Source organism: Lepisma saccharinum, chromosome 22 (genome assembly GCF_977018435.1).
Source record: "Lepisma saccharinum chromosome 22, izLepSacc3.1, whole genome shotgun sequence".
Classification (NCBI taxonomy): Eukaryota; Metazoa; Arthropoda; class Insecta; order Zygentoma; family Lepismatidae; genus Lepisma; species Lepisma saccharinum.
Window position 1 is genome coordinate 55,640,155 of NC_139250.1, and position 25,863 is coordinate 55,666,017.

A 25,863-nucleotide genomic window follows, 5' to 3' on the forward strand; every position below is an offset into this window, starting at 1 on the left:
GTTAATTATAAGAAACATAAGTTAATTACAAGAAATATAAATGAAATGCGCTAAATAAGTACAATTGTTTGGTTGGAAGGTAGTGAATATATCGAATTTGTGCAAAAGTTTGCATTATAACCAGTGAATTAAACAACGTTTGCATTAGAATATCACAAAATAGGATACTTATTAGATTAATAACAAACTTTCTGATGCAGTAAAATATTGACTAGGGCTGAATGATTCAATTACTGTAAAATATTAGTCTCAGATTGAAGTAAATAAAGTGTAAACAATACCCTTTGTTTGTAAAATAGGATTGTTAATTCCTTTGATAGCAGAAATAAAAAGTTGTACACATTAATTTGAGAGTTTTAGCAATATTTGTCCTGAAATGGATATAAATGTAACTTGTTAAGCGTGCCAAATACGAAATATTTAAAAAACAGTACAGTATAACCTCAATTTTGAAAGCTAACAGTACTCTAGTGTTTCTACATAGGCGTCTGTAGTGGTAAAATACATCCAGTCCTTAAGATTTTTGGCCATCCATTCATCCTCAGCGTCACGATTAGTCCCAAAAGCAAAAAAAGCGAAATCTTGTGGTTGTTATAATTTCTACTTTTCATGCAATCACATACACTATAGTACTAAGTTTAGTGAATTTTGGCGTCTTCCTGATTGGTCTGTTAAAGTTAGTAATCAATAAAAATATGCGTACATAGAAAAAATCCTGAAATAGTTGGATTCTCAAAAGTATGTACAATCAGTGTTCTTGCTACATTTAGCACCTAATAAAATATAAATTGAAGTCTAGTTAGTGTTGGGCTGTAAAATGTTTTGGTACATGTAGTTACTTGAAATAGCAAATATTGGCTGTGTAACTGGTAAAGCCCTCAAAAAAATCAACTTCGTTTCCTCGTAGTACTCCCTGAAAATGCTTCTTGCACGCTAATAAGGCTCTGGCGTGTGTTCCTATGCCTCCTACTAGCCTCTGTAAAATTCATATTGACCAGTGCTTAACCATTCAACATGCTGTAGAGCCTAAGCTTTAAGCTTCAGTCAGTGGAAATTTAGTTCTCAGGGACATATAGTGATTGTAGAATAAAAAAAAGAAGCCTCAAATAATACAGCATAACAGATACAAATAACCCCTGGTGTTAATCAAACACTCAAAAAGTCAAGTAGTACTTGAAACGTACCCCGAATAAAAGACTATAAGGGTAAATAGCATGGTAAGAAAAGTTTGGCAGGTGGACTTAAGAGCCACGTAGTCATCTGCTAACATCGTCTTGTCCTGTGATTTGTCATTATATTGTTAAGTAGTTATATTTAAGGGATGAAAGAAACAATATTAATAAACATTCAGTTATAGTACTCTTGGTAAAGGGGTTTCAGTGCTTAGAGAGATAATAATTTTAGTTACAGTAAAAGTTTGGCCTCTTATAAGTGCAAAAAAAGTACAAATATTAAACATTTCATACAGTTTATCTAGAAAGCAAAAGCAAAAATACAATAACTGCGCAACATACTTAAAAAATAAGCAAGCCGTGATATTCTACTGCCCCATAATAAGTCTAAAATATACTCGAAAATACTCTGACATAAGGTTGACGGCTATCTGAGATCGAAATTTTCAAGCTTTCTCTCATGCATAAAGTGGCTCTAGGAATCACTAAGCCTCAATAAAAATGGAAACATGCAGTAAAAGCACTTGGAGAGTTGTTGTGATCACATCATATGAAAAACATGCAAGAACAAGAATATATGGAACCCTACTCATATATTTAGGAAACTTTACCTACCCTAACAGTAAGAAAATACCGAGGAAACTCTAAAATAAACAAACTTTCCTACGAAGCAAACCAAAAATAGCGTAGTGGAAGTCAATAAACCCTAACAACAACAACAAGATTCAACAACTACATCAAAACAAAAACAACAACAATAATAATAATAATAATAATAATAATAGTAATAATAAACTTTGTGGGTACAGTTTTACTTAAAAGTACTTCTTCCTTAGTGATTAGAGAAATTTTTTAAATAAAGAACAAAACTCAAAGTTAAGAATTAAAAATATAAGATACAAAAGGCAATAAATAGAAAAAATAAAAAAAGAAGTTGAAAAAATTATCTTTGCAAGTCAAAATTGCAATAAACACTTCTGCAAGAATAGATCAAATTGTGATATTAGAGTAAAAAATGGAAATAAACTTTTAAAATAGCAAGTTAAAAGTTGAAAAATGTCTTTGTGAGTCCAAAATTTAATAAAAAATGTTGCCTGAATAGAAGAAATTGTGATATTAGAGTAAAAAATGGAAATAAACTTTTAAAATAACAAGTTAAAAGTTGAAAAATGTCTTTGTGAGTCCAAAATTTAATAAAAAATGTTGCCTGAATAGAAGAAATTGTGATATTAGAGTAAAAAATAAACCTAAATTTCAGCTAAAGTTGAAGAAACACAGTTTGTGTGTCTAAATTCCCATGCGAACTCTTGCTTGAATCGTTCAAATAGCGTTTTCTGAGTAAAAATACACAAAAAATGCGAAATATTGTCTCTAACAGTAAAAACATCTGGTCAATTTTACATGAATCCTGATGTTTATAACCCAATAATCAAATGGGCCGTGGTTCGCAACCCAGAAATAAGAGCAAATAGTGGATCGCATCCACTTTAACCTGTAGATACTGGAACAGAATGTTCCTAGTTCAGCCAAATTCGTTACGCCTTAGGTTAAATAGTCTTTGCAATGTTACAAAAGGCGGCAGAAATACCGCGTAGATTACTTCCACCAAATAAAATTGGAACCTCAAAGAAAATCAATACTCGTGTGTAAAAATTTGGCGACACTTGACTTCCATTCAACTTCGGAAGAAGACCAAGCGATGGGGGCCGTAACAATAGAGAACTTTTTTTCCCCCTCACGTGTCCATGAACGCGCGCGGTTTGGGGGTGCCGATGAATGCAACCACATAACAGGTTCTTCCGTAACAGGTTAATATTAATAACATGGATTCTGCTCGCATACTTCGTTTTCATATAGGATACATCGTTCAATTTCTTCGCCTTTAAAGCGAACATGTGTTATAATATCTTCTACCTCCGATCGAACGCGTCGGCACCGATTGAATACGGGTAAATTCGGATCCTTAATTATACCAAATATGACTCACCACCGACGCCAAAATGGCGTTTGTACATTAATGGAAAAACCATTAATTCCAAGTTCCCACGTCTGTATAAAGCACCCATGACTCATATCCGGCAGAAACGCATATATAATATACAACAATAGTGTTAGAATAGTCCGAAAACGAACTCCACAATAGTGTCTTTTGTACCTTAATGGAAAAACCATTAATTCCAAACTCCAACGTCTGTATAAATCATCTGTGACTCATATCCGGCAGAAACGCATATATAATATACAACAATAGTGTTAGCTTAGGTCAAAAACGGAATACATAATAGTGTCTTTTGTGCACTAATGGAAAACCATTAATTTCAAACTCACACGTGTGCATGAGTCATCGATGACTCATCTCCTCCTCCACCCACGACACGTGGCGTTAGATTAAATAACAATAGCGTCACCCCTCGAAAATGAATAAAAAAGCCATTAATGTCAATTAACGGGTCTATTGTTAGGTCTAAAGTATTATCCCTACTACTCGCGAAGATGAGAATGGGCTATGGTTTTCTCCCTATATTTTAGTCGCAATTAGTCACCGTGCAGAGTTTTTTTTAAAGTAAACGCTTCCTCCTCAACTACGTAAGTTTGAGTAGAAAAAAATAGTTACAAGGAACACAGACATTTGCTAGTAATAAAAAAAGCGTGATCTGCGCGCTTTACAAAAGTACTAGCAACATTTTTTGTTGGTAATTAACAAATCACCGAACTTTTTAACGGCTACGGCCCCTGGGCCTAACTACATATAACAAAGCGTCACAGATTCAACTACAGTTTCTGCCTCGATCGATACTCTCATCACTTGAATTTAAACGTCACTTCTACAGCAATTTTTTTCTCAAAAACTACGACAGTGCAGTTATGCAACGTGTGTGTATAAATTCCAGCCACAGAAGATCATACATGTGGCGATAAAGAGTGTCTGCCAATGGCAACCGTTATGGAGAAACCGGGACGGGACGGATAAGGCTGCGTTTACACCGAATGTTACCTGCAAACGTTATGAACTTTTTGTTACCTACACGGTTTACAACAGATGTTGTCAAAATGTTGGTAGCCATAACACTACTTTCACTTTTCTTTTGTTAATAACGTTTGTTAACATTTTGGCTGCAAGATGCCGACCGTGGAGGACGTGGCAGCATGTGTCATTTTGTCGAAACAGAGAAGACCAAAGATTCTGGGTGAGACCTTCACTGCGGACAGGAGCTAATTGTAGGGGAAGTGCCCTTTGATCTGTAGCGACTTCTAGTGGATAACAACATTTCTGTTTCCAACACGGGAAATCTGTTGCTAATATAAGATGTTGATAAGAAATTCGCAAGCGTTTTTCGAAATATTACCAACATTTGCTAGTGACGTGTGTGAGCAACCCCGGTGTAAAAGCGGCTTTACGCAGTTAGTTAACACACTATTCTGTTCATCATTTGAATCTTTTCAGGTACTAAAAATCGACATTAACAGTCTAAATAGACGATTACGTTACATTTACTTTTAAATGTAATGTAATTGTTTGAGCAATGTTAATTTGTTCGAGCAATAAAATGTAAATAAGAATTTAAGAACTAAGAATATGATTTACATTTATTAATTATAAAGTACATTGATTGAGTTGGTGTTTCAAAGTCTGTTTTATGCACAACAAAGCTAATCGGGACTCGACCTACAGTTTAAAGTGGTATCTGAACAACTATGTGCCTCCATCGGGTATCGAACCCGGAACCCCTTAATTACAAGGCAACGAGGCACAGTACATTTCTATCTGTACTGAAAACTTCCGTTTCACTTTACGGGAAGAATATAAAATCTTGTGAAAATATACTGGTTCCAATTTAAGAACCATAACATTGTGTAAGAAATCAAATGAAAAAGTGTGAGCAAAATTATTAGTTGTAAGTCTAGATTCATTGGTGACAGTTGCTGCTTGATTCTATGTTAAAAATCTCGCAGTAACTTGCCGACCTGAAGGCGCCATGGAGTGGGACATCTTATCAGCGCCATCTCTCACACTCTGTGTGTGACTATGTAAATAGACCTAAACCAGCCTCAAATACAGACATAACATTGGCTGTTAGATATTTCAGAAACTGGAAAAATGAGATTGAACATTTAAAGTTCATTGAAAACTTAAACTAATTTTACCTCGGAAAACAACAGTTGTCTCAATAATCAAATCGACTGAGGAGAATGTATTTTATGTATTTTAAAGTTTTTGATCGTCCTTGTTAGTTCATTAAAAGTATTTTGCTCATGATAGCCTGTACTCTGAAGAAAATTTCATAGAACGTTTAAAAGACAGAAAGTAAAATTTGCCAAAATATTGAATTCAATGACAATATCTTCTATCCGTTTTCAGTCTCATAACTTTTGTAAATAAAGTATAACATTTTCTTATTTTGATAAAATTAATATTGTTTATTTGATTTATTAGAAAATGTTTATTTCCAGACCTACCTGCTAATTTTATATTATTGATTGATTATTATTATATATATTATTATTATATTGATTCAAGATGGCGACGGTCTGCAAGCAGCGTAAAGTGAGCTCCGTAACAAAGACTGTATACATATGTGTTTTTGTCCTCGTAACGGTCCAACCCTTGCTGATCAGGGCTATGGAATGCAAACCATCAAGAAACGAGACAAAAATGACCGATGTGCTGCTCTGGAAGTGTGTTGTGAGAAGAAACCTTTTCTTGCCAGCTTTTGTCTGCCACGCGAGTCGCCTCGCGGCCTTCGCGAACAAGAGTTCCCGGTGTTCCAGTCCCAGTGACGGGAGATGTGCGTCCTTTAGGCACATACTCTGTGTTATATTGCTATCAGGTGATGTGTCGCTTAACCCAGGTCCTCCAGGGTCGGTAGTGAATGACAGTGAAGTGTTTAACATATATTACCATGATGCCAGAAGTATAAATAACAAATTCCTACAAGATTTTAACGTGGCTCTTGCTGGTGACTTTGACTACGACGCAATTTGCATAACCGAATCGTGGCTTGATAGTTCTGTGCGCGACAGCGAGTTGTTTAGTGACCATTACATGGTATTTAGGAAAGATAGGTAAAAATGTGTACCCTGAATGTGCGGATCATTGTGGTGGCGTCCTGACTGCTGTTACGTCGGACATAGGAGCGAGAAGACTGACCTCCGCCGAGACCTACATGGAAATAGTTTGGGTGGAAATCCCCTTGAACGTAAGTAGGAAACTGTATCTAGGAAATGTCTACATTCCCTCTCCCCCCTCCCCCAACGATCTGAAAAAGCTTCAACATTCTCTTCTCCTCGTACAATCGCAGATGAGTGAAAATGACATATTAGTGCTGGTCGGTGATTTCAACTTCACAACAATAATGTGGCAAAGAAGTAATAATGAAAACAAGTTACATCCAGAGTGTATTAAAGACTCAGGAAAAAATCTGGACTTTCTAAATTTAGTATCCGAAGCAGGCCTATCTCAAGTCAACACCTTCCCCACCCGCAAGAACCGGTTTCTAGACCTTATCTTTGTGAATTCAATGGAAACCCACCCGAGCGTGTCACTGGAGGAATCCTCTGCAGTTCCTTCTGACCAGGTAGCGGTACAATGCAGTGTTGCCATATCTCGTGTCACCAAGGCCGCTAACATTAAAAGTGGTCACTCGTATGCTTGGCATAAAGCGAGTATTTCTGAGATCAAGAGCCTACTTAAACGCGTGCCGTGGGACATTATGCAGCTGACAGACGACGTTGACGAAATGTGCGAAACCTTCTATGAACTGTTATTCTCATCATTTGATGACACTGTCCCATTAGTTCGTAATAAGCGAAGGAAATATCCGGCCTGGTTCGATGGGCAATTAATATGTCTCTTAAAATCAAAAGAACGTGCGCATAGAAGATGGAAGCAATCACGACTATGTTGAATTTTCCGCACACAGATCAAACTTTAAAAAGATGCAAAGATCAAAATATACGGAATATTTAACCAGCATGGATGAACAAATTGACAGTAACCCGAAAATGATGTGGAACTTCCTTAAAAGCAAATCCCGCACGAGTAGAATACCATCCCATCTTTACTACGAGGAAGAATCATCAACACATCCAGAATCCTCATGCGAACTCTTCTCTGAATATTTTTCTAGCTTCTATTCTGCCGAGCAACGCCAGCTGCTAGATAACACACTGGAAACTAACAACCTGCTCGCGATACCTCAGCTCACACTGGCAAGTGGGGAAATAGCATCAAAGCTTAAGGGCGTACAAAAAGGCAAATCCACAGGTTCAGATCTTCTTCCCTCACACTTCATTTCTGCTTGTGCAAATGAACTCACTCCCCCTTTAGTAATCCTCTACAATAAAATCCTGGAAACAGGTTTCTTCCCCCTCCGATGGAAAAAAGCTCTCGTGACCCCAGTTTTTAAATCAGGAGACAAACACAATATTAGCAATTACCGCCCAATCTCCCTTCTGTCAATATTCTCCAAAGTATTCAGATCACTCATTCTCGATCACCTCAGGCGGAATCTAAGAACTGTCATAGCTCCTCAGTATCATGGTTTCGTGCAGGGCAGATCCACAACCACGAACTTAGCAGTGATAACACAAAGCATAGCAGATTGTGTAAACAACAAAGGACAGTTGGACGTAATCTACACAGACCTGAGCAAAGCATTCGACAGAATAAACCATTCCATCCTTCTCCAGAAACCACTTAGTGTTGGAATCTCTGGTAACTTGCAAAAATTACAAGCAAGCTATCGTTCTGATCGCACACAAGCAGTTGTACTAAACGGGTTCGCCTCGGCCGAGAGAAGAGTTTCGTCGGGAGTCCCCCAGGGATCCAATTTAGGTCCATACCTTTTCTTTCTGTTCGTCAACGATATTTTGAGCCACCTGCAAAAAGTCAATATTCTAATGTACGCAGACGATATGAAACTGTACTATCCAATCAGCTCATTGAATGACTGTCACACGCTGCAGGAAGGCCTAAACTCCTTCGAAAACTGGTGTAAGCAGACGGGAATGATCATAAATGTGAATAAGTGCAACGTAATGTCATTCACCAACAAGAAAACAACCATTACACACGAGTATAAAATTGGCAGCTCCACGGTGAGGCGTACGAGAGTTGTCGTTCACCTTGGTGTCCACTTCACATCTGACCTGTCGTTCAACACCCATTATCAAGCCTTAGTTGAAAGGTGTATAAAGCTAGTTGGTTTCATTAGAAGAAATGTTCTGTTTAATTTCTCTGTGCCTACGGTTGTAAAAATATACGTCGCACTCGTTCGTCCAGTACTGGAATACTGCAGTCCCATATGGAATCCACAGTACAAAACATGGCAAGAATAAGTGGAGAGCGTCCAAAGGCAGTTTGTGAAATGGCTGTGCTTCAAGGTGAACATTGAATATCACAAAAATAACTATACATCTCTATGCAAGCATTTCGGTCTGGAAACTTTGTTCAACAGAAGAGTCGTCAGTGATGTCATTTTTTTACAGAAAGTGATTAATCACGGCTGTGAGTGTTCTGCACTGTTAGAAAGTATAAACTTTAATGTAGACCGACACAGTGCAAGAAACCGAAAATTATTTTACACGGAGAGGTCAAGGGTGAACACGCATAGGTTTTCACCTGCAGTGCGCATGCAGGACACGGTGAATGAACTATTAAAAACTGTAGACTTTGATATGTTCACAGACTCAAATAGTGTGCTGAAAAAAAGATAATCACAACAATAAGTTCATAAATTGAGTTAAATATTTTGTACATAGACGTTCATACTTTCATGTATTATTTTTTTATCTATTCTATCTTGTTATTTATTCACAGTGTATTATGTTCAACATAATTGGGAAATGTATCCTGTGCTGAACAAATAAATAATAATAATAATAATAATATAGATCACTGTTGATAGTGTTTTACAGTATTAATGACTAGGCTATATGTCCTACAATTCCTTATGCAACTCACTTACACTGTTTCACATGCAAAATTATTTTTCACTTTGAACCTCTCTACTGCATTCCAAATAATTTGATACCTCCCCCCCCAAAAAAATTGAAGCTACAGCTTGCATTGATAATTTATAATATTATTGCCTTTCAAATTTGAAAAAAAATGGTACAGCAGCATGCCCGTGGTTTCATTTGGGTGGGAGGTAACTTTAGTAAATAAGGCACAAACCCTCCCTCCTTATGTACGTATGTGTTTGTATGTGTTACCCTAGAAAACCAGAGTAGACGTAGAGTGAGGTACCGACAGATTTTTTCTTAGTGTTTAGAACTAAGTTACAATATTTAGAACTAAATTATAATATTTAGAACTAAATCAACCCTATTATTTTCGTACTTTATTCAATATTCATATACCAATATTTATATATTTATAAGATACAAATCATTCATAAACCAGAAGAGTTAATATAGTTTCAAATATTACAAATTAGTTCTAAATATTAAAATTTAGTTCTGAAATTTGTAACTTACTTCTAAACACTAAAAATGAAACTACCGGTATTTCATTCTCATTCGACCTGTACTAATCTGGTTAGTACATAACACCGGTGTTGAGGAGCACTGGCCTAGAGGAAAATAATACAAAATTGCTTCAATGTAAGACAGGTGCTCAGAATTGCAACAGCGTAGAGCTAGAGTTTGTGTTTACATTCTTTAATAATTTGCATCAGTTTTCGGCCACTATTGGCGACGACGAAGGTGAATTATGAGTTACAGTTACAAAAGTACACTGTGCATGTACTTGATTGATTTATTTAAATTATGGACACGTCAGCACACTGGCCATTGCATTTACCACTTACTCTGGTTTGCCCTCGACTTCTTCACTGCTCTATTTGAAAATGTTGATTTTATCAAAATTTCGGAGTGATTGGAACCCCTTCAACCCTCCCCCTCTTCTGCCTACGCCAGTGATTACAGTCGAGACAAATACCAGAACTAAAATCTCCACACACTAATTAAAAGCAGATGTTGTGAAGGGGAACTCAGTACGCAGGGCAAATATGACAAAGCACAACAGAGGATTATGCTGCCTGTGTGTCTGGTCTCCATAGCCTCGTAATTCTGCAGAATGCGGCCCAGATCTTTGGCACGTGGAATTTGTACTCTTCGCAAAAGGCACGCCTTACACCACACACAGGGAATCGAACCCGGATCCCTCGCTATGTAGGTTACCAGTATACCACTCAACACGCTCGACCACCGAGATATCTACATATGACCCATTAAAAAGCACAGAAGAATGCTGCACGCTAGGTTGATGGAAATCAGATAACCTAATTATTATAGAATAATTTTCACTGTAAGGTGGAAGTTTAACGACCAACTGATAGAAATCATGATATAGAAAAATATATTTTAATGGTTTATATTAGACTTCAGAAGATGTATACTTTCTTAAATGTTCTACGGTATAGTAAACGTTCATGTAACTTCCCACTTTTTAAAATGATACACTTTTTTGTGTGAGTTGAGATCCCCATAGATTAAGCTGATACACTCGTATCCGGACTAAGATTATCTGTGGTACCTACGGACGACTGCAGGCATAGCACCTTCATCGTCGGCCAGTATTTTCCAATTAATATTCTTAAATCAAGTAATTTTCCAAAATAGTAGACATTAACTGATATATAAAGTGTGGCCTCTTGCAACGGTGTATTGCATTCTATTTTACCTTTACATGATTCACATTCATATAATTAATAAATATGTCACACCTTTCTGACAATTAATAATATAATGTAATTATTGAAATGCAATAAAGAACGTGGTATCGTGTCTGACTATCACGGGGTGACCTACCTAGGATTTTATTATTAATTAATTCAATACTTCGAATCAATATTTAGCCATTTGCAGATTTTTATGACAGGTGTACTCATGTAGGGAAAAAGTGAATTGTGCTCCGTATCCGACGAAGAGCAAGAAAACTGTTCATGTTAACTAACTCCTTTATTACGAAGATTTTATTTTCTAGGATAAATTTCTAACATGCCCACACGTACGTGTTCGTTTAGGTCTCTGGTTTGAATGGAGCCTCCCCGATGGCGCAGTGTTAGCGTCGTAGCCTTGTAATCAAGGGTACCGGGTTCGATACCAGGTGGAGGCTCATAGTAGTGAGGATCCCACTTTAAACTGTAGGTCCAGTTTCGATTAGCCTTACTGTGCATAAAAAATTGACTTAAAACACAAGTTCAAATAAAAATATCAATACTCTGGTTTCAATGCATATTTAGAAAAATAAATAACAGACATAAAAGTTTCATCGATGTAAATAAATGTCACAAAGATTTGCCCAATGTAGGACAAAGTGAGGAAACCTGATGCAATTTATTTTTGTTAACGATGGATTACGGCTGTAATGCTTCATTTCCCGTAAAAGGTATCCTGAAACACGGCAAATGCTTAAGTGCACAATCCATTTTCCCTCCAACGACATTGAAATCTAACGTCTTAAAATACCATTAAATAGAGATTGTTCATTTTGTGCTTGTAGGCATGTTGCACGACGGCTCTGTGTATTAGTAGCGACATGTTTTGTGCTGCCATTTGTTGAAAATGTTTCGTGTGTACTTCGATGCAAACTGCTTCTTTCAAGGCGTATCAATCCCTAAGACTGTATATTTATTTTTATTAAAGTCTCTCTGAACGCTTCACGTTGACCAGGGCATTCACTTGTTTTTCTCAGTTGTCTCAACCTCTGAGGCATGTTTACAATGCATTGTGTTGTGCCATGCAAACCTCCTGAGCATTCAGGAAACAGGTAATACTTCTGGTTATAGAGTCAGCGGTTTGCATGGTAGCAATTAAATAACACGATTCGGCATAGAGGAAGAGCTCGATGGCCTAGTAATATAGAGGTGAGACAAGCTGAGAGGGGACTGACTTTTGGGATTCTAATACGAGACCATGAATTGTTATGCAAAATGCCTAAAATTAACTGCTCTAAAAATAGGAGCGATGTCATTCATCTGTACTAAAGGTGTTTCAAGAAGTAAATGAAATGATCTACTACTGGGTTCATAATTAATCAAATATACTTTGGTCAAATAATAAAATAATCCTATGTCTGTTTCATAAAGCGAATCTTTAAAATCGGGATGATGCTGAATAAATGTACGGAGCCAATTAGGAGTTAAAATATGACAAGATAATTTTCCTGAAGCTATTTCCATAATTATAAAATTTAAACGCTCAATCATCTCAGAGGCGTGCAATAAAGCAACTATATGGGATTGAGTTGAGAGAGACGAGGTGGTCAGCAAAGCAGTAGGTCAGAAGTGGCTTTGGTCAGCATAGTGGAGAAGCTTACAGAGGACTTCGCTTATTTTAGTCAGCTCACTACTTCAGGTAGACAGGTAATTTTCCTAACACCCAGCCATGATTCAGGTTCAACGGTTCACAAAACCAAACGAGTGACCATTGTCTTTTCTGTAGTTAAGTTCCTTAGTGTGATTTTGTACCTTTCGCATTCCCAAGCGTTAACTCGTCATGCCAATGACGAGTGGTCTCATCAAGAGGATGAATGATGAGTAGTTTACATTACCCATGGATTAATTGGTTAACAGTTTAGGTATTCATAAGATCCCACGAACTTTAAGGTTCGTTACGAAGGTTAGTTTATAAAACTACACAACAATAATAAAACTAGACCGTATGATCGCAATGATCGAGACATTTAGCTTCTTGTGCTTTTGTAGTCGAGTCAGTTTGTTCTGCCAAGACGACACCATCTACTTTTTATAAGCAGTGAATTGAAAAAAATTCTTGTGATTAAGAAGTGTCTCCCTATGTTGCTAATATCGGACTCTTGAGATAACAGTGCAGAATAATGGTGTGTTCGTCTCTACCTCACTTTGGTGAAGCCACTTGTTTTATTGCGACATGTTATGAGAGTTTTTTAGTCGACATTCCAAAAAAATGTAACGCAAACATAAGATTAGGGTTGTACAGTAACGGACACTTCTGGGTAGTAATGATTCCGTTGAAAGTTAATAGTGTTGCTACAACACAGAAGTGTCCGTGACTGTACGATATGATTATTTACCAATAATATACTTCTCCCAACTCGTCCTCGAGAACGTTGGTTCTTTTCTCTTTCTTAATCGTGGTTGCGTATTGCAAGGGTGACGTGTTTGTGATATGGAGGTAGCAAGGTGGTAAGGAGGGTTATTTTTATCCTGCGTTTGAGACTGGGTAAAATGATACACGTACGATATTTAAACGTCTTGACTGTATGCATGCATTTTGGTGCAGGTGGAACTCTCGTTTGTTCGAGTTGGTGTTTTAAGTCCGCTTTATGCACAGCAAGGCTAATCGGAACTGGACCTACAGTTTAAAATGGAATCCGAACCACTATGTACCTCCACCGGGTATCGAATCCGGAACCAATTGATTACAAGGCGACGAAGAAACCACTATGCAGATTTTTTAAAAGGAATATTCCTAAGTGGACGTATCCCTCGTTTTTTACTTTATTCTCAAGATTTTCATTTCTCGGTTATTCTCAATTTTCAGTTTTTCTCATTTGGACAAACACAAATACCCGTGCCTTACCCGGGACTCGAACCCGGAACCCCTGGCTTCGTAGCCCGCCGTGTTAACCAGTCCGCCACGGAGGTCGACATGGCCATCGGGGAGGCCTTAGGTGGAACTTGTACCCCTCCTAATTCACTGCGAGAAGAACTATCGAAGTAAGAAAGGACCTGGCGTCCGGTAAAAAAGGCGCGAAAACGAAATGCTTGTGGTCTAGGTGATAGGATGCAAAGATACACCAGCAAACTTCAAGGGTGACGTGGAAGTAGAGTTCAGGTGATCAACAGTTACTGTGATTGGGTGGTTGCAAGGAATGAGATTTATAAAACGTTTTATTGTTCGCTCCATTCGCGAAAGAAACATTTCTGTACGTTTCACATCAAGTTTATACGTCAATCATTCATTATTATAATTATGCTCTATTTCAGGGGATCCCAAACTTTGTAGTTTGAATTTTTTTCCGCGGCGCCCAAGTCAGAATGTAGGCATAGGCCTATCTAAAACTTGCAACGCTAAGTTAGTCTTGTTAGGTTGCTTGCCTTAAGTTAAAAAATAAGCACATATTTCAAATTCAGAAACATTGTTTATGTAAAAAGTACTAAATAAGCACATGTTTAGAACAATCATATCTAAAACCATGTGTAGACTAACAAGTAAGTGGCATTTTAGTGAAAAGTATGGAGCGGCGCACACTTTGGGAACCACTGCCCTAATTCATTTATATTGAATCAGTTTGTGAAGAAAAGTTTAACTAAAATGTCCATTAAGACTCAGAACATTATATACTTGGATAGTATTACTGTACTGGACCTCTGGTAAATTAACACTTAATTCCTTTTACAATGAAATTAAATAAGCGACTTTTTCGTTTGCTCGTTTTCTTCAAATGTACAGTCTACATGGAACATCCAGCTGAAGCACCAGCCTTCTCCAGCGACACGGTTAACTTGGAAACCAGTATTCAGAAATAAATGCAACTTTTCGTATCAAAGCGACAGGAAAAGCTGCACGTATCGCTCTGATTAGGCCGTTTTCTCAATACCGTGCATCCTGTCACCTCGAGCTCTTGTTAGCTCATGCGCGGTTAATGTTTGGATTTAGACTAACTGTGATAGTGTCGCTTGCAGCTTCTGTCTGAATTCTCCTTGTCGCTTGTCGCCTGTCGCTTATCGTCTGTCGCTTGAAGCTTTTCGCTTTGTAAGGGAGATTGCACCAAAGCGACAACCACCACGTGTTGCTTGGATGTGAACCCTCAGTAATGAATTGAACCTTTCCAACAGAAGCGACACACTACAAGATACAGGTGTAGCTTGTAGCTTGCGTGTCGCTCTGATTGGCCCGTTGTGTTAATATCATTTCGCTTCGTACTTTTGTTCACGCATGTGCGCTGAATGTTTTTCCCTTATATTGAATGGTCTTGTCGCTTTGGTATGAAATCTTCATGTCGCTAGTCGCCTGCCGTATATGAAGTTTAAGCAGCTTCCAGACCGAATCGCAACGCGACAAGCCTCAGTAATCAATGCAACGTTTCAAACTGATGCAGGACGGTAAGCTGCAAATATCGCATGTCGCTTAGTTGTATCACTCAAACTGGCTATTTTATCAATGTTGCGTACCATGACACCTTCACCTGTTGTCGTGCACGGGCGGTGAATGTTTTAATCTATAAGACTAAAGGGACCCTTATCTCTGGTAGATGTGGAAGCACACTGTCGCTTGTCGCCTTCGTCAGAATTTTTTCCTGACCCCTTCAAGGAGACTTCAGATCGAAGCGACAAATGGCAGGCGACTATCGACAAGCAACACGGGCGACTTTAATATAACGCAAGAAATTCACCGCTCATGCGCGATAAACCTAACGCATCGGCACACAAGCGACATGTGTGTCGCATCGATGCGAAAATTCGAATTGATTACTGAGGGTTCACTTCCAAGTGATACTTATCTCTTGTCGCTTGTTACCTACTGCGTTTCGCTTGGTAGCGTTCCAATAAAGAGCTTCGTTTTACACCGTTGCGACATGATAGGCCGCACAAGCCTGCTTTGATTTCTGAAATCTTCAATAAACACAAAAATTATGCAAAGTAAAAATTAAGATTCAGCGATTAGTGTAAACGTGATTATTTTCTCAATTCCACAATGGGGCAAAAACCCCTTAACTACGCCACTGGATGCGGAGCAGTTAATCCCTTCCTATCTCCGTCGCGAAAGGAACTCTTATTTTACCCCTCCCCTTTCTAATGCTCTGCGCCGAGACAGATACGTGCAAGCTACGCGCTCTCAATTGATGCCGTCAAGCGCATTTCACAACTATTTGCCCAATTCGGTATGGCACGTAGCTGTTTACACACAGGAACAAATCATGTCACCTACAAGAATTTTGATTGGTTTGCGGGTTGTGCAATATTGATTCGTATCCACAACGGATGCAATTGTATTAAAATTAAGTAGTGGTATTTGTACTATTACTAGCGCGAGAAAGTACGAGGTATTTTGACTGAATAGAAATACTTAAAACTAGGGCAAAATGTCTATAAAATTTTATTGCTACTGTGTATAACCTACGATTTTTGTGAAAAAAGCTCTTGAGAAAGTACGACCCCCCCCCCCTCAGATTGATATGGCTAAACTTACAAAATTTGCATCTGCTAAATTGTTGTCTATAAATTTGTTAAAAATATGGCTTTTTTTCGACACTGTTTTGTCTACACTTAAAACTAAGTTAAAAAGCTTATATGAGCCACACCTACCCACACCCAACTACACACACATATACTTACCCACACATACACATACAAGTTTACTTCTAGTCTACTTCTATTGCATTATGTTGTGCAACAAATTATTATTCAATACTATCCAACAAAATTTTATGGCATGTGATTGGTTGGTTATGATGTAATGGGTGTCTTCTGATTGGCTTACTGTTTCAGATGCGGTTCGCGCTTAGATATTTAAAGAATTCTTGCATTACAGATCAGTTAATATTGTGAGAATAGTTGAAGAGTACAGAAGTGTTGTTCCAGTGCTCCTCAGATTATAGCTCTGTTTGGTTTGATATACCGAATTTCTTATTATTTATATTAAACATATTTTTGGTATAGTGAACAAGAATCTTATATTTTGTATAAAAGAGTCTGATATTTTATACAACCACCTTGTATTAGTTGTAATCCATTCATATTTAGAGTCTGGCTTGCAGCTGTTGCAGTCTGTCCCAGCTTGTTATACATAATCAATACCGGCATTAGGTCATTGCCTTACATGCATATCACGACATGGTGGAGTAGGTCAGTGATTCTGTAGGTCAGTGCTTCTGTAGATCAATACTTATTCTACCTTCGTGCAGGTATGCTATTAGTTTTACATTTTGCCCTAGTTTTATTAAGTATAAAATTTTAATTTGAATCCCAAGAAATCTGATATAATAAACCAACTTCAAAAACTAATAATATTAACATACTAAATATATACAATAAATATACAAAGTAAACTGCTGAACCCAATTGATATTTTATATTAAGTATAGAGTTTTAATTTAATCCCCAGAAAAATCTTATATAATAAACCAATAATAAAAAATATTAACATATTAAGTATACAAAGTATATTATTAAACACAATTAATATTTTATATTAAGTATAAAGTTTTAATTTGAACCCCAAAAAATATCTTATATAATAAATTAATAACATAAAATGCCAAATCAAAAATATTGTAATGAATGCAATAAAAATATATCTAGCTCTAATTGGGCTAGACACCAAAAGAATTGTGATTCAGAAAAATATAGAACACCCACAAAAATACGCCCAAAATGCCATAGAAAATGTAGTCTGGAATATTTCTTATATAAACATAAAAATACTTGTTCTGCACAGTCTTCTACTTTATTACAACCATCTACATCTTCATCTGGTCTAAAAAGAAAACTTGAAACACATGTTAATCATAAAACAGCAAAAAAGCCTTGCAATGCACTTATTCATAGTAGTTTTAATAGCCAACTAAAGGATAACTGTTTTATATCAGAGCCAAGATGTGATATTAAGAATTCTTTGAACAACATAAATCCTGATATGCATGCTATTCTAAATAAACAAAATAGCTCTTATAAACTATCTTTCAAATTATTTACACAATATAAGAAACCAAACGGCACAAAATTTACACAGCCCCACATAACAGAAACTGTTGCTATATATTCAAATACAAATTTAGACAAAATAATAAGCAGGTTGATAGAGCAATTGAATGTTAAACATTCTGAGTTTGCTGCTAAAGAATCAGGATGGAGTTTATTTGGAGCTCCACACAAGTTTTATATTAATATTTCTAAATTCAACCCATTACAAGGTTCTACATATTTGCCATTACTAGCCAATATAAAAAACAAAAAAGCTGTTGTTAACCTAGAAAATAATGATCGGAAATGCTTTCTGTGGTGTATTTTAGCTGCTTTGTATCCAGTTTTAAGGGATCCTGAGAGAATAAATTATTATAAACAATATGAACATAATTTTGATGATTCAATGGAGGGCTTAGAATATCCAATGTCTGTTCAGAATATTGATAAATTTGAAAAAAGGCCAGAGATATCAATGGTAAACCATTATCTATTAATGTATTTATTTGTTCTACTGGTGCTGGGAATTGCTTGATAAAATTCTCAGAATTAGTACACTTGATGATGATTCTGCAGTTGCGATTGATTTTCTCTTAATTCAAGGGGTTTGCACATACCATTACACTTTGATACGCAGTCTTGAAGCTTTAGTAAGAAAACAACTAGACAAATCTAATACAATATACAAGTTGTGCCGAAGATGTTTAACTGTATTTCATGGTAGAAAAATGGTGAATCGGGTTTGTGAAAAAAATGCATAAATTGCTAAAAACAAGTTAGTTGAACATTTAAAATACTGTGGCAACCATAAACCTGTTCATATGGTTATGCCTAAGCCAAATGAAAATGCCAAATTCAAAAAATTTGAAGCCTTGTTGGAACACCCAGCATATATAATTTGTGATTTTGAATCAAACCTCTAACCCCTTGCATTCTGCTGCTCAGATCCTGATGAATCATCAAGTACATCATACCAATTACATGAACCATCTAGTTTTTGTTATATAGTTATACGGGATGGTGTTGCTAGTGAACCACACTTATATATGGGACCAAATGCTATAAAAGAATTTGCACATAGAATAGAAAATGAGTGCTATAACATAGCATCTAATATCTTATTAAAATCAAAACCTATGATGCTTAACAAAAAATCAGATTGAAAATTTTAACAATACAGAAAAATGCCCGGTATGTGATTTTAAATTTTCAGATAGAAATATCAAGGTAAAACACCATTCCCATACAAATGGCAAATTCTTAATGGCTCTGTGTAATAGTTGTAACATTAAGATCCAGAGACCAAAATTTGTCCCAATATTTTGTCATGGTGCATCCAATTATGATTTTCTTCATCTGATCAGGTACGAGGGGTTTGAGAAGCAGAATTTAAATATTTTAGCAGAAAATGATGAGAAATATGTAGCTATTAGCAAGATAATTAAAGTTAATGGTGTTCCTATTCACTTAAGATTTCTTGATTCATACAGCATTTTGTCGGCTAGCTTGGCTACTCTGGCCAGTCAATTATCTGATGATCAATTTAAAATTACTTGTGACACGTTTCCAAATCATGACTTGAAATTAATTAGGCGAAAAGGTGTATATCCTTATGACTATGTTACAAATTTTTCTAAATTTGATGAGTGTACTCTACCATCACAAAAAGCATTCTACAGTAAACTCAGGGCATCCGAAATCACTGATGAAGATTATCACCATGCCAAGTTGATGTGGGACAACTTAAATTGCCAGACACTTGGTGATTATCATAGGGAATACTTAAAACTTGATGTAACTCTCTTAGCCGATATACTTCAAGTATTTAGAAAATCTTCAATAGAAAATTATAAGCTTGATCCAATTTATTTCTACAGTGCTCCAGGCCTAGCATGGTCTGTCTGTCTGCAATGTTTTTTAATACTAAAATGCAATTGGATCTCATTCAGGATCAAGATATGTATCTCTTTATGGAACAATGTATAACAGGAGCCATGGTGCAATGTTCTCAAAGATATGCCAGAGCTAATAACAAATATATTCCTGACTATGATCCATCACGGCCATCAAATTATATACTTTATGTGGATGCCAACAGCTTGTATGGTTATGCTATGATGGATAAACTGCCGTATGCAGAGCTTGAGTGGGTTCAAAATTTTGGTATTGAAAATCTTCAGGATTTTGATGACAGTAACTATGGTCTGTTCTTAGAGGTTGATCTTATAATTCCTTATAATTTACACAACAAGTTTTCTGATCTGTACCCAATTTCTGAGGTTAAGTGTTCACCTGGCTCTAAACAAAAGAAGCTAATGATGACTCTGGAGCCAAAACAGGGTTATGTAATATATTACAAGAACCATCAGTTCCTGATGCATCACGGTGTTCAAGTGACCAAAGTTGGCAAAGTCTTGTGGTTCAGGCACTCAAGATGGTTGAAGCCATATATTGATATGAACACCAAGTTTCGAACATCTGCAGTAAGCCAATTTGATCAAACTTTGTTTAAATTAATGGTCAATTCAGTATATGGCAAAACTATAGAAAATGTTATAAAGCATAGTGATGTTAAAATAGTTACCGACCCCAGCCGGAGAAAAAAATTGCTGGCAAAGCCTAATTTCAATTATAGAAGAATTTATGATGAGAATATGACACTTTCTAATATGAAAAAAACAAAGATTAAATTTGATAAACCTATTTATGTAGGAGCTGTGATATTAGAAATGGCCAAATTACATATGTTAAAACTCTATTATGATGTGTTAAAACCTTTTTATGGTAATAGTATAAAATTAATATACGTGGACACAGATAGTTTTATTCTTGATATTCAAACAGAAGATGTTTATCAAGATATATCACAGCCTGAATTGCTTAAATATTATGATACTAGTGAACATACAAAGATTCAACCTCACAACAAAAAGGTGCCTGGCAAGTTAAAAGATGAGACACTTGGGGATGTTATTGTAGGATTTGCTGGGTTAAGGGCCAAGATGTATAGTTTTGAAACATCCAGTGGTGCTGTTGCCAAAAAGCCAAGGGTATTGGTAGAGACACTGTAGACAAAGAGCTCAGATTTGAAGATTACAAAAATTGTCTCAAGTCACAGAGTTTAATCAGAATATCAGAACGCAGAATCCAGAGTGTGGATCACTTGTTGACAACAAATGATCTAAGAAAAATAGCTCTAGACCCACATGATGATAAGAGATGCATTTTATCATGTGGCATACATACTCTACCATGGGGGCATTGTGACTTGAGAAGTGGCAATCAATGCTCAAACACAGAGCATGATTTGAAATAAATAAACATTCCAATGAACTTACTTGGATTAAAAAACAAGTTATTATGGACTTGCCAACATCAGCACCTTCTTCTTATATACAATCTATAATATCTAAACTAAGTGGTTTGTTAATTATTCATCTAAATAGTATACTTACAGATGTTGATGGTAAATATGGCTGCTGTACATATTTAACAATAATTTAAACCATTACCAATTACCTGTAGGTGGTCAATTACAATTTATTACAACTCCCGAGGGTGATGTCAAGGTTTCAGTAGGGAGAAATATTTATAGAATTAAGCACTCAAACATGGTTTCTGGCACTGTATATACTGTCTCTGCCGATGATTGTTTATACATTGAGGTCCCAGGATATTATGACAAGCTTATACCTTTTTTATAGAATTAAGAATTAGATATTTTATAATAAATAACCAGTAAAATAAAAAAAATAAAAAATGCCTAATGATATATTTGGCCATACAAGGCATGAAGATCACAGTGATGAGATTCTGATGCTTGACGTCAGAGTCAAAAAATTAAGAAATGATTTACAAGCTTTACAAACTACACTCAATGCCAGTCTTCAACTAGAAATTACTAATTTACAATCACAATGCATGGACCCTCTTCTTAAAATTGACTCAGAACTTAAATTATTGCTTCACAAATATACTGACTTGGCAACATTGGATAATTTTCAAAGTTTAGAGGAGGCTGTAGTAGTTCTTCATGCCAAATAAAAACTCAGAATACTAACTCTGAGCAATTGAAGCAACAACTAGAAGAGCAGATTGGTAGTGTCCAGACACAGCTCCAAACAATTGTCAAAAGTATAAAGTCACAAGAAAATTTTGATCTAGTAATTTCTACTCTGAAAGAACAAATTCAATCACTGGAGGTTCCTAATTTAGACCCTTTGAACAATGCTATAGCCGAGGTTAAAGAAAAAATTGAGACACTTGAGAATTTTATGAACAACCTACCATCTTCTGATGCTCTGAGTGCTATAACTCGTAGTGTTGGCAACATCAAGCTGCAACTTGAGACATTTGAAGATTTTGGAAAAATTCAGAGTACCATAACCCACCTTGAGGGTACCATAGCAGCAGTACAAAGTGATCTGACAAATGTACAATCTACAGCAATTGTAGCTAACATCAAGCAACAGCTAGGGACCATGGAATCCAACCAAGCAAATGCTCTGTCTGTTTTTACGACCCAGCTTCAAGAGATTGTGCAACAATACAAAAAACTTGCTGTGAACATAAGAATTAAACCAGGTCACGATGAGATTGTTAGGACTATCAATGAGCATCTTGAATCTGTAATAAGTAGATTGCTTACAGCAGAAAAATAAATAACTGGCCTAAACGAGAAACCTAAGCATACAGTAATCCTTGAATTCTACAGTATCCCCAACAAAGAATATGATTCACCATTTACACTAGGTGGTAAACTGTATATGCTATCCCCTGCACAATTTTATTACCAGTTTTTTGTTGGGGGCACACTCAGACCAATCAAGATTAAATATTGGTTAAAACCACAGGCTCACCACTATCCTACTTTATCAATAACCAATGCTGACAACAAACCAAAGGTCACCAGTGTAGAGTTAGAGGATTTTACAGACCCCAATACATTAGAGACAGCTTATGTTGAAGATGATGGTTCTCTTGTCTAGGAGACAAATTATATTTAGAAAATCCTGTAGTATCAGCTGCTGAACACCCCATAGTTGCAATATTCTTGTTTACATACTATGTCTAGACAAATTATTGTTGATGAGCTACACAAACCAGCCAGACATAACTATAAGCGACTGCCAGTGGTTACAAAAGGCATATATGATTTATGGCAGTCTGACTTGGTTGAGATGGCCCCTCATGGGGGACAGCTGAAAAACTTAGACAAAATCGACAAAGGCTACAAGTATGTACTTACTGTTATAGATACATTTTCAAAATTTGCCTGGGCTATGCCCCTCAAATCTAAGACTGGAAAATGTGTTACAGAAGCCTTCAGGACAAATATTAATCAGAGTGGAAGATCACCACGCTATCGACAAACAGATAATGGCAAAGAATTTTATAATTTGGTGTTCCAACAATTTATTAAAAGCCAGTCAATAAAACATTACTCGAGTTACAGTGATCTCAAGGCCTCTATTGTAGAAAGATTCAACAGAACTCTAAAAAATCATATGTATTAACAATTTACTCTTCTAGGTAATTATAAATGGCTTACTATCCTACCAGAACTTCTAGATTGATATAACAACTCAGTCCACACCACAATCAACATGAAACCCTCTGAGGTAACTTCATCTGATGAACAGCAATTGATCAGTACTGTTTACTATCCTAGATACCAACCAACAACCAGAAAAGCTAAATTCAAGGTTGGTGATCAAGTAAGAATTAGCAAATATAAGCACTTATTCAAAAGAGGTTTTACCAGAAACTGGAGTGCTGAATTATTTACAGTGGTTCAAGTTAAACTTGGGACCCGTAACACATATATAATAAAAGACCATCAAGGAGAAATTCTCAAAGGCAGGTTTTATGAAGAAGAGCTCAACAAAACTAAGCAGCCCGACACATATCTTATAGAAAAAGTCATCTGCAGAAAAGACATGAAAATACTTGTCAAATGGCTAGTACTCCCAGAACACAGCTGGATCGAGGCAGACAAAGTGATACTATGAACACCTGGGATGTTATAAAAAGACTACCAGAGCCTGAACAGCAGACTAAGAGAAATGGCAAGCTACTGCCTGATAATATTAGATGTCTTATTGTTGGGCCATCGGCTTGTGGTAAAATTACACTAATGATTGATAATTTTTTATTGGCACCCAACTGATTAGACTGGAAAAACAGGCACTTGTATGTCTTCTCTAAGAGCTTAGAACAATTAAAATATCAGCAGCTGATGAAGTTATATGATGGATTGGATATAGCCACTTTTGAATCAGATGTTAAGCCACTTGATGACTGTCTTGATAACTCTGTTTTTGTGTTTGATGATATTATACTGGAAAACCAAAACAAGGTTAGAAATTTCTTTACACAGGGCCGACACAAAAACATAGATTGCTTCTACCTGGCACAGACTTTTTCTAAACTACCAAAACAGCTGATAAGACACAACAGCAATTTTATATGTGTGTTTCATCAAGACCATACCAACCTCAAACACATACATGATGAATATGTAGGTGGTGACTTGAGCTACAATAATTTTTCTAAGTTTTGCAGTAGGTGCTGGAACCAGGACAGTTATGGGTTTGTCACAATTGATATGACAAGAAAACCTAATAGTGGTAAATATAGAAATAAAATCAACAATTTTCTAGATATTGAAACATATATAAATAACCATGAAAAGACCAATTATTGATGATATTAAATTAAGAGACTATTTTGTAAAAAGATTTAAGGGATGGAAATCAGAGAACCGAAGAATCTATGATCAGCACAAGCGCACAGAACAGCCTATTATTGATGCTATTAGTGAACTGGGTAAAAATATCAAAACTGTTACAGAGCAGAACAAAAATGTGAACACAGAGCTTCTGCCGGTAGCTGCTAGGAACATATTAGATTATCCAATCACCCTACTTTCTAGTATTCATACACCTAGTCCTGTTCCTCCTGGAAGAATTGAGGCTAGTCAGTATCCTATTGAATTGGGTCTTCTTGCTCAAAAATATTTAAGCACACCTAAAGACAACAAAGATGAGGTTTTTGGTTTATATGCTGACACAGAGCTTGATGGTAGCATCATACATAGAATTGGCAATTTTAGAGTAACATTTATGGGAGATTATCTAATAGTATATTCAGAATCTCAACTTGGAGAAAGAGGTGCTTTTGTTAAATATCCTGGAACACCTGGGTTGTGGGAACTTTTGACTCGTAAGAGACCTGGCAGCTATACAGATCAAGACTATGAGCACTACAAAGAAATATTAATAAAATCAGATGCTCTATACCAGAACAATGATCCCACACAAAAAAGAGTCAAGTCTAGCAGTGGAGCAAAATACAACAACTTAATCAAGCCTATATGGACACAGATAAAACAGTACAACACCCTGCCTAAAGAATTTGTCTGGGTTGATGATGTCAGGAAACTTGTAGATAGGTTGCTAGTCATGCTGGTGAAGAAAATGCCGGTAACCTCAATTTTTACAATGAAAAGGTTGGAATTATGGACATGATAAGCACCAAATTGTCTAATTTTATAGTGAATGACACTAAGGGGATTGGATATCTTATAAAATTATTAATACTCTACCACCTAAATTTTGGAATATCTCTGAGGGTCGGGGGCTAGATAATGACATCATAAACAAGCTGCCATTTGAGCTACACATACCAGGCTATCAGTATTGTGGTTCAGGTACCAAACTAGATCATAGTCTAAACAGAGGTGACCCTGGTGTTAATTACCTAGATGCTGCTTGTAGAGACCATGACATAGTATACAACAGACATACCGATCTTGACAAGCGACATGTGAGTAGTCCAATTAAGCCGGTTCTGAAACCGAAAATGGGGCTCGGTGGGGCTCGCCTTAATGGATTTCTCTTGTAAGGCATGAGCCCCATTTTCTGGCAGTGTTGCCAGCTGCTTACTCGAAAAAATCACCAAGGTTTTTTTTTGGGTCTAACCTAGCCTAAAGCAAGGAGCTGGCAATCTTGCTTGAG